At 44.8% G+C, this 12,719-nt stretch overlaps 1 protein-coding gene across 3 annotated transcripts in view; it reads right to left on the bottom strand.

The window, feature by feature from the left end:
• Positions 1-12,719, bottom strand: part of NSD3 (nuclear receptor binding SET domain protein 3) — a 2,619,674-nt gene that overhangs the window by 2,398,929 nt on the left and 208,026 nt on the right. The gene's annotated exons all lie outside the window — the stretch shown is intronic.

Below are 12,719 nucleotides of genomic sequence, written 5' to 3'. Positions count from 1 at the left end.
CCTGGTGGACCAAGTGTCGGCAACAGGCCCCTGTCCACAAAGTCACCGATGACTGAGCCGCTGGCAGGTCCTTTGAAGATATGCTATTCGACTAGCTGTGCTTGGATGGCATCAGCGATTTCCTCGTGGACGGTGGTAAAAGCCATCGACTGAGCCAGTGACGGAAACAGACTCTTTCCAGACCTGGCCTTGCAGCCGAGGAAACAGTTGATGAGAACCCTGATGGAGCGCAGGATTTGACATTCTTTTGAATCTTCTCAGAGGAAGCATCCTCAAAGGACCTCAACCTCTTCTTACTAGAGGGAGTCCAGGAAAAGGCATAAATGCACCCAGAGGCCACGTCATAGTCCTTGCCCTTCCTCGATCCAAACCACTAACCTCAAGTGGCAATCGTTCTTGGTCTTCGATGAAAAGGATGGCCAGATGGAGCATATGTTCGCATGAAGACAAAGGCACTCAAGGTGCCGGTCCTTGGTGAAGATCTTCAGGCCGCAGCTTTCACAGGCCCTGACGAGGCTTTTCTTTGTGGCATTAGCCATGGTTAAGGTGTAGGCCCAAGCCTGGGCCTGTTGGCAATACATGTTGAATATCCAACGGTGGATTGAAGATCTTCGGCAATGACGGGTCCCCGCTGTCAGTTACCACGGGACAGTTAACGAAGAGATGGCAGAAAACGGGGGGAAAAACCTACAAATTTCAAAGAGCAAAGCATGAGGACTCCCAACACTACAAACCAGCGGTAAAATCTGAAGATGGCCATCATGGGTGGAGCTTAAGAGGACAAGTGTCATTAGCTGCAGCGGTTGGTGAGGGGGGCTGCGGGGGTATGACCCAAAGTCCACTGATAAGCTAGAGAGGAGACTAAAAGTTTGTTTGTTCAAATTAAGGATTTACTCCATACCAGACAGTTACTCCTCCTGCGAGAGCGCAGACTGTAATCACAAGGGAAATTCTACTGCAAGGTAGGTTGGGAGCGGCGATAAGGAATACGTGGGAGGACCATCCAGTCGAAACAACATTACATGGGGTAATTAACTTGTTCTTTGAATGGACTGTCCTCCTACATATTCCTCATCTTTTGATACACTCCCAAAGCAGTTACTAGTATTTCTGGAGGAGGGAGTCAGAATTTGTATGTCAATTTAGAGAGAGAGAGAGGGAGGGAGGGAGGGAGGGAGTGTGTGTGTGTGTGTGGTGTGTGTAGCGCAACACTGCTCTACTATAAACTTTCCTGACCTGAGGAAGAGTATAATGTCTGGTGAAAACATGTACGGACAACCATGTGGCAGCCGCACACATTTCTTTCATTAGTACTCCCCTCTGTAATGCCATGCCTCTGGTTGAATGAGCCTGTAGGCCTTCTAGAGGATCTTTTCCTGCCAGTCTGTAGCATTCTGATATTGCCAATATTATCCATCTGGATAATGTCCGTTTGGTAAGACATACCCAATTTGTGGTTTGAGTAGCCAACGAACAACTGGTAATCCTGTCTTACGACATTCTAGTGATATAGAAGCTTACTGGACGTTTAGGGTCAAGCTGTGAAGCCTCTCCTCTTCCTTCCCAAGGGTGCAGAGGAGGGTAAAATGATGGTAATGTAGATTTCTGAGTCGGATCAAATTCAGAGACAAATTTGGGTAAAAAAAAAGGTGGGTTTTACCTTAAGGACCACCTGATAAAAAGAAATGGTGCAAGGAGGCTTACAGGATAAAGCCTAAAGCTCACTCAGCCTTCGGGCAAATGTAATGGCTACTAAGAAGATGGTTTTCAGGGTTAGTAGCCTCAAAGGACAGGAGTGTATAGGCTCGAAGGGAGCGCACATGAACTTCAACACCAAGTTGAGATCCTGAACCGGGACCTTAAAAGGGATTGGAGGGGAAAACATTTGTCAATTCTTTTAGAAATTGTATTATTAGAGGTATTTTGAAGTAAGAAAATTCCTCCAAAGTGTGCTTGAATATAGAAAGCACCGCCAGATATCATTTATCGGTACCAATCTGTAGCCCCACATTAGCTAGGTTTAACAAAAATGATAACACCATAGGTGTATTACATGTAAATGGATCAACATTCTGATCTCTAGACCATCAGCAGAATTTGTTCCAATGGCAGCGGTACAAAGTCTTAGTTGCTGGCCTTCTGGCTGAAAGCAAAATCTCCATTACGTCATCTGGGAGGTCCCAATCCTTTAATCCCAGCCTCTCAGAAACCATACGTGAAGGCTGAGCATCTTGATGTCCAGATGGAGAACCTGACCCTCCTCTCATGAGAGAAGGTCCTCTCTTTGTGGAAGACTTATTTGGAGGGCAGATGGACATGTCCAGAAGAGACGGGTCCACGTCCTCCAGGCCCAAACCGGAGCAACTAGGATCATGGATTTCCTGAACTTTCTCAACCTCCTGATCACGTGAGGAATGACATGGACTGGAGGAAACGCGTACAGGAGTGGTAATTCCGAGTCCACCACAAACGCTTCTTCTAGAGCTCCTCTTGGGGGAAATTCCCTAGAGCAGAATAGATTGCACTTCCTGTTGGCACTGGTTGTAAACAAATCCACTTGAGGGGTGCCCCAAAGGGTGAAAATCTCTTAAAGGACTTCCTGAGCTACTTCCGACTCGTGGGAGACTGCTCTGCCTGCTCAGAGCATCCACCACCGTATTTTCCACTCTGACTAGGTGAACTGCCGACAGGGCGATTCCTTCGTGTATTGCCCAGTAACAGAGCTGCATTGCCTCTCTGCACAGTGCTAGTGACCCTATACCACCTCTTTTGTTGCGGTAGTATATGGCCACTGTGTTATCCGTCTTTATTAGGACATTCTTTCCCCGTGATGGCAGAAAGGCCTTCAGCGCCAGTCTGATTTCCCTCGACTCCAAAAGGTTGATGTGTAGTTTGGACTCTGATGGAGATCATTGACCCCTGACTGTCAGATCGTTGGCGTGGGCTCCCCATCCTGCGAGTGAGGCATACGTCACTATTACCATCTCTGGCTATGGTTGCCAAAAAGGTTGTCCTTTCAAAATATTCTCCTAGCAGGCCCACAAGGCTCGGTATCTGTAGGAGGTCTGGCATCCTTCCGGAGACTTGGGACCGCTGAGTCCTGATAGCCCATTGGAGAGATCTCATTCTCAGGCGAGCCTCTGGCACCAGAAAAATGCAGGATGGCATGAGGCCTGTAGAAAAAAACGAAGGCCTGTAGACGCTGGGCACTGTGGAATTTGGTGACCATCTGCAGAATGTCTTGAGCCCTCAACTCTGGTGGCAAGGTTTTCTCAGTGATGCATCCAGGACTGCTCCAATGGACTGGAGTCTTTGAGATGGTATCTTGTGAGACTTCTTGAAGTTGAGGGAGAAGCCCAATCTGTGAAGGGAGCGACAGGTGGAGCCGAGATGGTCCAGGGCCTGTTCGGGGGAACTAGCCCTGATGAGCAAATCCTCCAGGTAGGGGTAAAAGTGAATTTCCCCATCTCCTGAGACTCGCTGCCACAACCGCCATCAACTTGGTGAAAACCCTCGGGCGAATGTCAGCCCAAATGGCAGAACCCGAAACGGATGATGAGAACTGCCAACGGCGAACCTCAGGTACTCTGTGCTTGTGATGGATCGGCACATGAAAGTAAGCATCCCGACGGTCCAATGATACAATCCAGTCCTGAAGCTGGAAGGCCTGAAGGATCCGAGAAAGGGTAACCATCTTGAAATTGTCCTTCCTGAGGAACTTGTTCAAGACTCTTAAGTCCAAGATGGGTCTCGATCCTGCGTCCTTTTATGTATTAGAAAGTATGGGGAGTACCAACCCTTGTTCCTCTCTGCTACAGGAACTGGTTCTAAAGCACCTTTCTATAGCAGGGTTAATGTTTCCTGCATAAGGAACGGATCTGGAACTTTTTAAGAGCTGTTCCCCGGTGGATGACTGAGGCTTTTTTAGAAAGGGAAGGCAGTAACCCTAGGCAATTTTTTCCATTGCCCATACATCTGAAGTAATAGCCTGCCATTCTGTCAGATGCTGTGACATTCTACCTTCCACTGCAGTCTTATGAACTAAGTCCTCAGAGGTTTTGGGGCGGCGGACGCAGTGGCTGATGGCAAAGCAGCCGCTGCTGTTGCGCTCTTAATACCTCTTCCCCGTCCACCACGGGGGAATCTTCTTTGGCCTCATTGAATGGACTGTCCTCTGCTCTTTGAAATGTGGAGTAGTGACAAAAAGACCTACCCCTCCAGTGCCTACATGTGGGGCGATTTGGAGATTGTCTAATTGCAGCACCAAGGGATTTGGCTGCTGCCTTTGAAGTTTCTCCAAACTCTCATCAGCTTTGCTTCCGAACAAATGAGTGCCGTCAAACGGCATTTTGAGCAGTCTGGATTGTAAATCTGGAGCAAATCCTGACTTTCTCAACCTGGCAAACCTGCACATAACTGTACTAGCCACCATTGCTCTGCTGGTACTGTTAGAGTCGAGACCAGTCTGCAGGTATTCACACATAGCGTCCTTTCCATCCTTGACTGTTTAAAAACCTGTCTCGTTCTTCCCTTTTGGGGATATGGTCAGCCGCAATGGCTCTACACTCCCAAAGGGTGTGAGTGAACCTTGCCAACGTGCACATGGCATTAGCCGATTTCAGGGCCATACTTACAGCTGAAAGAATCTTGGTCTAGGGAGTCGCAACGCGCATCATCCCTATCAGGAGGGATATTAGGGTAGGCATTTTGTCTTGTGGTTGAGGTGGCAGCTGGTACTACCAGACTCTCTGGTGTTGGGTGTTTTGATAAATAATAGGAATCACTGCTTGACACCCTGTATTTAGAGGTCATCTTCTTGTTGACAGCCGGATTGAGTTTAGGTGCCTCTCAATTAGTAGCTACACGCTTTTGCAAAGCTGCACGGAATGGCACAATTGGGCCTTCCTGAAGGCCCCTATCCAAAATGTCGGTCAAGTCATCTTGTTCAAAGACTGGACTTGGTCTAGCCTATCCCACTTATTCAACTACCCTTGACATCAACTGGCTATAGGTAACCTCTGCATGATCAGCCGGATCTGACCTGCAAAATTCTACATTTGGCGAGGTGTCCAAACCACTGACATCATGCAGGCACTCTTGTAGATCCTTTATTCTGGGCTCTTCAAAAATTAAGGCATCAGGGACTGACATATTGGAGGGAAAAAGGTCTAGCTTCATCCGATGATGGCTCTGCGTTCTCATAAATGGAGGAAGGTGACTTGAAAAAGTCACCCCTAGGCAAATGGTATATGTTTTCTCAATAGTACCTGATGGGGTCAACATTTTTGACCACAAAGGAGCCGAAATCGTCGAAACTGTTGATGGCTTTGATGGCTGTGTCAACGGCTTAGACGGCTGTGGCTTCAAGGAACTCAACGCACGATGCATTGATTGCCTTTCATGAGTTTTTGGCGCTGATGGCATCGATGACTCATCTTTCGACACCAATGGCGTTGATGTAGCCTCTCTCGGCACCGATGGCGTCGATGACTCAGTCCTCGAAGAGGAAGAGACTTTTCCTAGACTCTAGGGATCCTTAGGCCACTCTCAAGGAGTTTTGCCTGCCGGGCCCAAAGGCGCACGCTTTTATGCTCATCAGGTCTTTCGACTGGAGCATGGCTTTTGAGTGTACATGTGTGGAGGGGAGCGGGGGTGAGGAGGGGGGGGGGAAATCAAGGCAGCATTCTCAAACACCTTTATAATTTTAAGCCTAAAATTATCCCACTCAGTTTATGATGAAAATTTAGTCAGGCATATGACCCGTTCTGGAGAGGAACTCAGACGTGGAAGATGGCGACCTATGGCACCGTTTCTTCGAATGTCTAGACGATGACGAGTGGTGGGAACCAGTAAGCGATCGTTTATTTTTCTTATAGTGAGGAGAAACAGTTCTCGACTCGTCCGAAGTCTGTCTTTGACCGAGTCGAAGGGGCTTTATGGGTCCTACCTGCTGCAAGCTTCCCTCTGCGCTCTCAGGGCTTTCAACGTAATGGACAGGCAGTCCTCACACTCAGATGAAGGATGAGCGGAACCCAGACACCACAAGCACATTCTGTAGGGGTTCGTAACAGACATCTTCAAACTGCAGTCACTGCATTTTTTGAAACCCGACTTCGGAGAGGAAGAAGCCAATGACAAAGCCATTCTTTCAAATATTTCGCAAAGATTTCTCTTCACAAAGGAACAAAGCATACCCTATCTGAAGCCTTAGCACGGATAAACGGCACTGATGCCAACGGGCGCTGCGTGTGCTATATTTACACCTTTGGTGACGTCGACTTTGAGACGGAAGCCTCGGAGGCACCTTGAGTCGATGGGCATCGACACGCAGCGCGCCCTGCTGAAATTATTTTTCCAAACCAGCTAAGCTGGATATTGGAAATATCAAAAGATAAGGAATACGTGGGAGGACACAATCCATTCTTAGAGCAGTTTCAGTTTAAAGATAAACTACCTTCTTTTTACTGAGAATTCCCAGCCTGACAGGGAATATTCATGAGCATGTGAATCTATGCAAGACCCCATGCTGGAGAACTGAATTTAATCCCATGACATTTTTAGTAGCATGGAATGAGACTAAATTATATGGAATTTAAGAGTGAGTAAAAGCAAAAAGCTCCACAGAGAAACTGACAAAATACCAATTTTGTGAGTGTGGGAAAGTGAGCTTTTTTGATTTTTAATAAAACTATGCAGAGAATTCACTTTCTGAAAGCAGGCTCTGCTAATGAGACCCAACTTGCGCAATGGTCCCCAACAACAGCAGAGCGCGCCCATGTACCTTTGCTGTGGGCGTCTCCTGAAATCCTCAGCAGTGAAAGGGCATGTTCAAATGTCATACGCATATTCCTGAACCCAGTAGCTGAAACCCAAAGTTCCAACCAACAGAGGTGGCTTTTTAAGTGTATGCTCCTCTGGTTCCACACACAATTGTGCATCCCTCATGGCAGTTGTTAAAAACCGAATATAGCCATGTCTGGTCTTGACATTGCAGTCACCAAGATTACACAATTATACAGCAACAAGCATTTGATGTCGGGCCTGGTGTGTATCATGTGGTCTGGGCTGGCTGTACCCAAAATAAACATTTTGGGTCGCACCCTGGAAGCCTTTTCTTGGATACACCTGAGAAGGGTTGTCACCTCCTGCAGACAGCAGGAACACTCCATAGAGTGTCTTGCCATTACAATGGCTACCTCTCACAAAGGGTGCTGATTTATTATGTCCTTTTGAACGTATCAGACACAGAAAGGGGTTTGTGTTAGAGTAGTCCAGGAGAGACGGTTCACAAATTCTGTCCCCATCCTAACTTCCTCCAGACAAGGCACTTTGGGTAGGACATCATAAGTGAAACAACACTTGTTACAGCAGCCAGCATTAACTGTTAACAGGCTTGCTTTTGACAGATCAGCTGTGGGGTGGCAGGTGACTATCCCCTTAGTAGATTCGGCTTTGAAACACTTTTGAAGGATTCACTGTAACCCGACTAGGAGTACAGACTACTTTAAAGTCATCGTCATCTGCCAAAGAGGTGAAGTCCAGGCGCTCCAAGGAAGCGGAAAGCTCTTCTTGCTAACCATCACAAAGGCCTGTTTTGACAAGCTGGCTGGACAAGGCCTACTACAACAGACACTGCTACCCAGTACCCTGCTCACTGGAGATCGCAGAACCCTGAAAGTGTCCTTTCCAAACTTTCCTGGTTGGGAAGGGCAGATTAAAGGACTTCCCTTAATTCTGAGATCATAGACTGGTCTCACAACAAAAAAAGAACCAAAGAAGCTAGCAGTGGCTCTGCCTCCATCTCTGAACCACCTCCATGCTGGTGTGGGCACCTTCAACACGATCCACGCTGCTAACTGGAAACTGCCCAAGTCATCTTCGATTTTGATGCATGACTTTCATGCATCAGTGTTTAATTCAATGCCAAAGGTCTGCCATCTCAGCATCCAAGACCTGGCAAGTCTTTGAGCATACCGAACTCGAACCACTTGCCTGCTTACCAAGCTCCTGTGGCTTCAAACCGCAGCAGTACGAAGACAGTGTTGAGCCATTCAAGGTTCCTAGCCGCCCAAGGCAAGTGCCAGCTTCTCTGTACCCTAGGCTGCTGAGCCTTCCAGCACCACCAACCCAACAATGCCCCTTATTCCCAGCATCTTTTGCCTGCAAGCCATCGCTGCTGCCGAACATCGCATCATCATTCGAAACCCATAGCCGACGGTCCTTGTCTGGAGCCTGGCTTGGCACAAACATCCAGACCTGACACTCTTGAGCCCTGAAAGAAGGGAACTAAAAAGATATTTGAAGTAGCCCAGTCTCCCTGGTGACTTAAGAACCCTTCTCTACCTTTATAAAAAAGATTGTTCATAATCTTTTCCTAAGCACCCCAGAGAGCCCCCTTTAGGTTAAAGCTTCGCAAGGTAAGCCAGTAGTGTTTGTATTAGTTGGGTGCATTTCTCTACTTAAATATCCTATATTTATAGACCCTTTGTTGTACATTCTTTTATTTGGGTACTACAGTACTATTGTTTGACCTGCTTCTGACCTAGCTCACACCCTTCCTGAAGTGTATAGCCTGGCCATGGACTGCGCTACCCAAAACAGCAAAGGAGATACACAGGTTACATTGTGCCCATTTCACCTTGATAATTGGGCTCACTCCCTGTTTACTAGCAGTATTGTGGGGGCTGAGTGGGTGTTGTAGCCCCTACTTATGCATGCACGCCTGCAAAGCAGTTGTCATTTCTTCACAGAAACCTTCTGGACATGAGATGCCTGACCATTGCCCAAACAATTTTTACCTAAATGCCTATAATATTTTGCATTTCACTACCTATTTCGGGTAAAATTCATAAAAAAATAAATTACCATAGAACAGTACAACCGGGATAAAACAAATTTCAGCACTGTAAAATTAAACCTGCTCATTCAGAGAGAAGTAGCACAATAGCTACAAAATCAGAGTATAGACAAAGTCTTTTAAATACGCATATTGCCAGCAAGCGAACAATCCTTCATAATAATGCATAGGCCAAACCTAGACTTGAAAACGCTAGATAAAACAAATACACACACTACATAATGTCCACTTGATACTAGCTATTGGCTAGTGATTATTGATTCTTGCTGTCTGTATACAATTAAGTGGGAAAGTGACTTTTCATGGCTGGCTGGCAGCTTGCAACTTGAAATGTTTTCCCCCCGATATAGATACATATCAGCTTCAATAACAAGTTATAAAACAGGTTCAATATAACACATTCAAGACAACTCCCTTTATGTTGGGATAATACAAAACAAATTTGCACTTTAAAGGTATCCAGTGAAAAATACATAGTGCCAAATAGCAATCTCTCATAAGCAGTGCTCCAGATAAGATTTTGAGGTGGGAGTATTTTACTCCCCGTTTTTAAACTTTAAGAGTAAATGTTATTTTAAGAGAGTAAAAATGATTTTGCAAGAGAGTAAAATGTATGCAACATCCAGCCGACGCATGCACAAACTGTACGGAAATCAGTACCGTACGGCAGCTTTCTGCATTGCGACAGAATACACCCTTCATCATTTCTCAAAGGTCTGGCCATTTGATCTCTCCTGTATATATTTAAATGTTGAAATCACAAAACCTAGCCAATTACATAGTTAGGCAAACATGAATTGTATTGTGTGTTTTGAGGTTCGATAGCAGAATTGTCATTTGATGTTTAATGAGTCCTCATTTCCTGGAGCTATTACTACACAACGGTATGCCAATGTTATAATACAACAGTGCAGAGAGGCAATGACTCCATGCTAAATTCTACATCTAATCTAATGGTCAAATGGCTATTTGTATAGCGCGTTTGGCCAAGCGCTGTACATAAAACATTTATCACAATTATCACCAAACCATAGTCGGTACTCCTTTATCGACCTCGAGAGGATGAAAGGCTGAGTTGGACTTGCCGAGATTCGAACCTGCAACCTACAGATCATGCACAGATTGCGGCAATGAGTACTCAACCGACTGAGCCATCTTATTGGCCAACATCCTCAGAGGTTGGTTAAATGAGTATCGACTAAGGGATAATAATCACAGTACCTAGATGTTGGACGAACCATTTATCAAGCACTACATGAAGTTAAATAACTATCTGGATTATCACAGGGACAGGTTTTGCTGAGTTTCTATTTCAATTACAAATGTAACTTTCATTGGTTTGTTATTGAACAGCGCTTGCACTTCCTGGAGAGTCAGGTTTTGGATGTTTTAATTGTAGTCTTGACGATTTGAGAGGCTAAAACACCTGTGATTGGTGTAATGACAATCACTCACCCTTGAGCAAAGACTCTGCTGCCACTGACCATTTATAGTAATGTACCCCATTTACTGCAAGGTTGAATGGATGTAATCTAGACTGTGCATAGTCATAATTTTACATAATTTAATTTACACTCTAATTATAAGTATCAGTGTAAAAATGATCTGCCTCCGCATGATTATGCACACAGCACCAGAACTCTGAAAAATACAATTGTGCAAAACTGGTTTGCTTTCACTGGAAAAAAAAGCATAATTTGTTACAGAATATTAATTCTCAGTTGCAACTTAGTTTTCCATCTAATTAATTATACAATCCTAACATTCTAGGAAATTATGCACAGTGTTTATAAAGCTGAATGGAAACAAAGCATTCCTTTAAGGCTTCAGAGAAATACATTTTGTTTCAGAGGTCACTTGCAATTACATCCATGTAGATAAAAATCAAAAGAAGCCTCCTAGTTTCTATCAAGTAACCTGACCTTTGCACTGCCCTCTGCTCTGAACCTGTGTGTAAATGTACCCAGGAAAATAATAAAGCGGTCGTATTTGCAAGATTTTCATGCATAAAAAGGCCTAGTACCCACCTTGTCTGGAGGCCTGCTCATAAGAATACATACAACAAAACCAACATCAAAAAGTACATGCCAATATGCAACAGGATTGTCACACTGATCGCAATTTAGCAGAAATTGTAAAGATCTAGGACCACAGCAGAACAGCTCTGGGCAACTCTCCAGACCATTGTTCTTCACCTGCCAAGCCATTACAAAACGGGAGAGACCATATGCAAAACAGGTTTAGTCAAACCCAAAAAGGGGCCCTCCAGCCTGAACTGCTTGGTCACATCCCTTCTGCACAAACCATAAGCACCCGCAAACATGTTTTGGCATTGTTGCCCAGACGTGGGTCCCATGCCTGCTGAGCCTACAGACACAAGCTACTCCTCACTGATGAGGACCAACGAGGCAGAAATGTGTTTGGGGATGCTTTTGGTTGCATGCAGAAGGGATGTGAACAACCAGTTCAGGCTTGACTGCCCCTTTTGATGTGGGACCAAACCTGATTTACATATGGTTTTCCCCTTTTGTAATGGCTTGGCAGGCCATAAACGATGGTCTGGAGGGTTGCCCAGAGCAATACCAAAGGTTAAGATTTATTATAAACCTTCCAGCAAACACCCGTTTTGTTACAGATCTATGGCCATTCAGAAATGTCTAATTGAAGACACTACAGTACGACTCAACTATGGAACTAAGAACCATAGATAAAAATCAGTATTCTTTATATGGGACATACATTAGTCTAAATCACAAGTGCTGACCTAATAGCACAGGCTGCCACCGGGGAGGTTGTCAATAGTAGATTGCGTAGATAAGATGGACACAGCATAGACTGTGAAAATCTCATCTGCTGAAGTCTGGGAAACAAGCTCCCCTTACGGATTCTTGCATAAACCAGACAAGAGGATAACATGTAGAAAAGACTCACTATAGCCTTTGCAATAGAGCCAGCTAAAATGAAATGCCATGTTGCGACCCAAACTGCTGTCACCGTTCTCAAAGGTGATCAATTTAGTTGAGCTCTGCTGATCAACAGCTTTTCATACATTTATTTTCTCCAAAGATGATTGCTTTGCAAAGGTAGATAAAATCTCATATGTCCAGTTTGATGGAGTCATTCATTCACTAGCTTCTCTTTCAGCCTTTACCTTAAGAGTGATTAGTTTTGTGATCGAAAAGTATTGGTTTACATTTATGCAACCAAATAAATCTTGCATTTATTTTCAACAAGGGGGCACAGCACAATTAGTTGACTGCAAATACAGGTCTGCAGATTCCCTGCATCAAGTTGGCTTCCTCATTTCCCCATACCCTTTAACAGAAAAAGCTATAATGGCCTCTCAAGTTCTATGTGTGTTACTCCAGAGCAAGTGTAAGAATGCCTACCAAATGTTTAAAATATATTTTCTTTTCATTCTTGCTAGGTGTTACCAGACTGAATGACCATATCACTGCATCATAACTGGCCGCTGCTTTAGCTTTCCTCTCAAGCGTTCATCATACCCTGTTGCTGTGCTTTGTAGGCCTTTCTAAACCGGTTATTGGGATACGTCGGCTGGCCAATTTCTCAGGTGAGACCACCTCTCAATCTTGTGACGGTAATCAGAAGACAATGCCATTTTGGCAATCTTACTATTGGCAGGTAAAACTGAGTTTGGTATTCATTATAGAGGTTAAAAAGCACACCACTGCAGAGTTGTCAGCTTTGCCTAACAAGTAGTCTACCACATTACATTACATATGATACAAGATAATTGGACATTATTTATAATCTTCAGTTCTGTCAGCATTACAAAGAAAATGGTGGTTTAAAAGCAAAATGCGCTTCCTGTTTTTCATATTATATTAAATGGATATAT

This window comes from Ambystoma mexicanum, chromosome 10, assembly GCF_040938575.1.
Source record: "Ambystoma mexicanum isolate Mex_15411 chromosome 10, UKY_AmexF1_1, whole genome shotgun sequence".
In the NCBI taxonomy this organism is placed as follows: Eukaryota; Metazoa; Chordata; class Amphibia; order Caudata; family Ambystomatidae; genus Ambystoma; species Ambystoma mexicanum.
The sequence above is the reverse complement of the archived record's forward strand: the minus strand, read 5'-3'. Positions and strand labels throughout refer to the sequence as shown.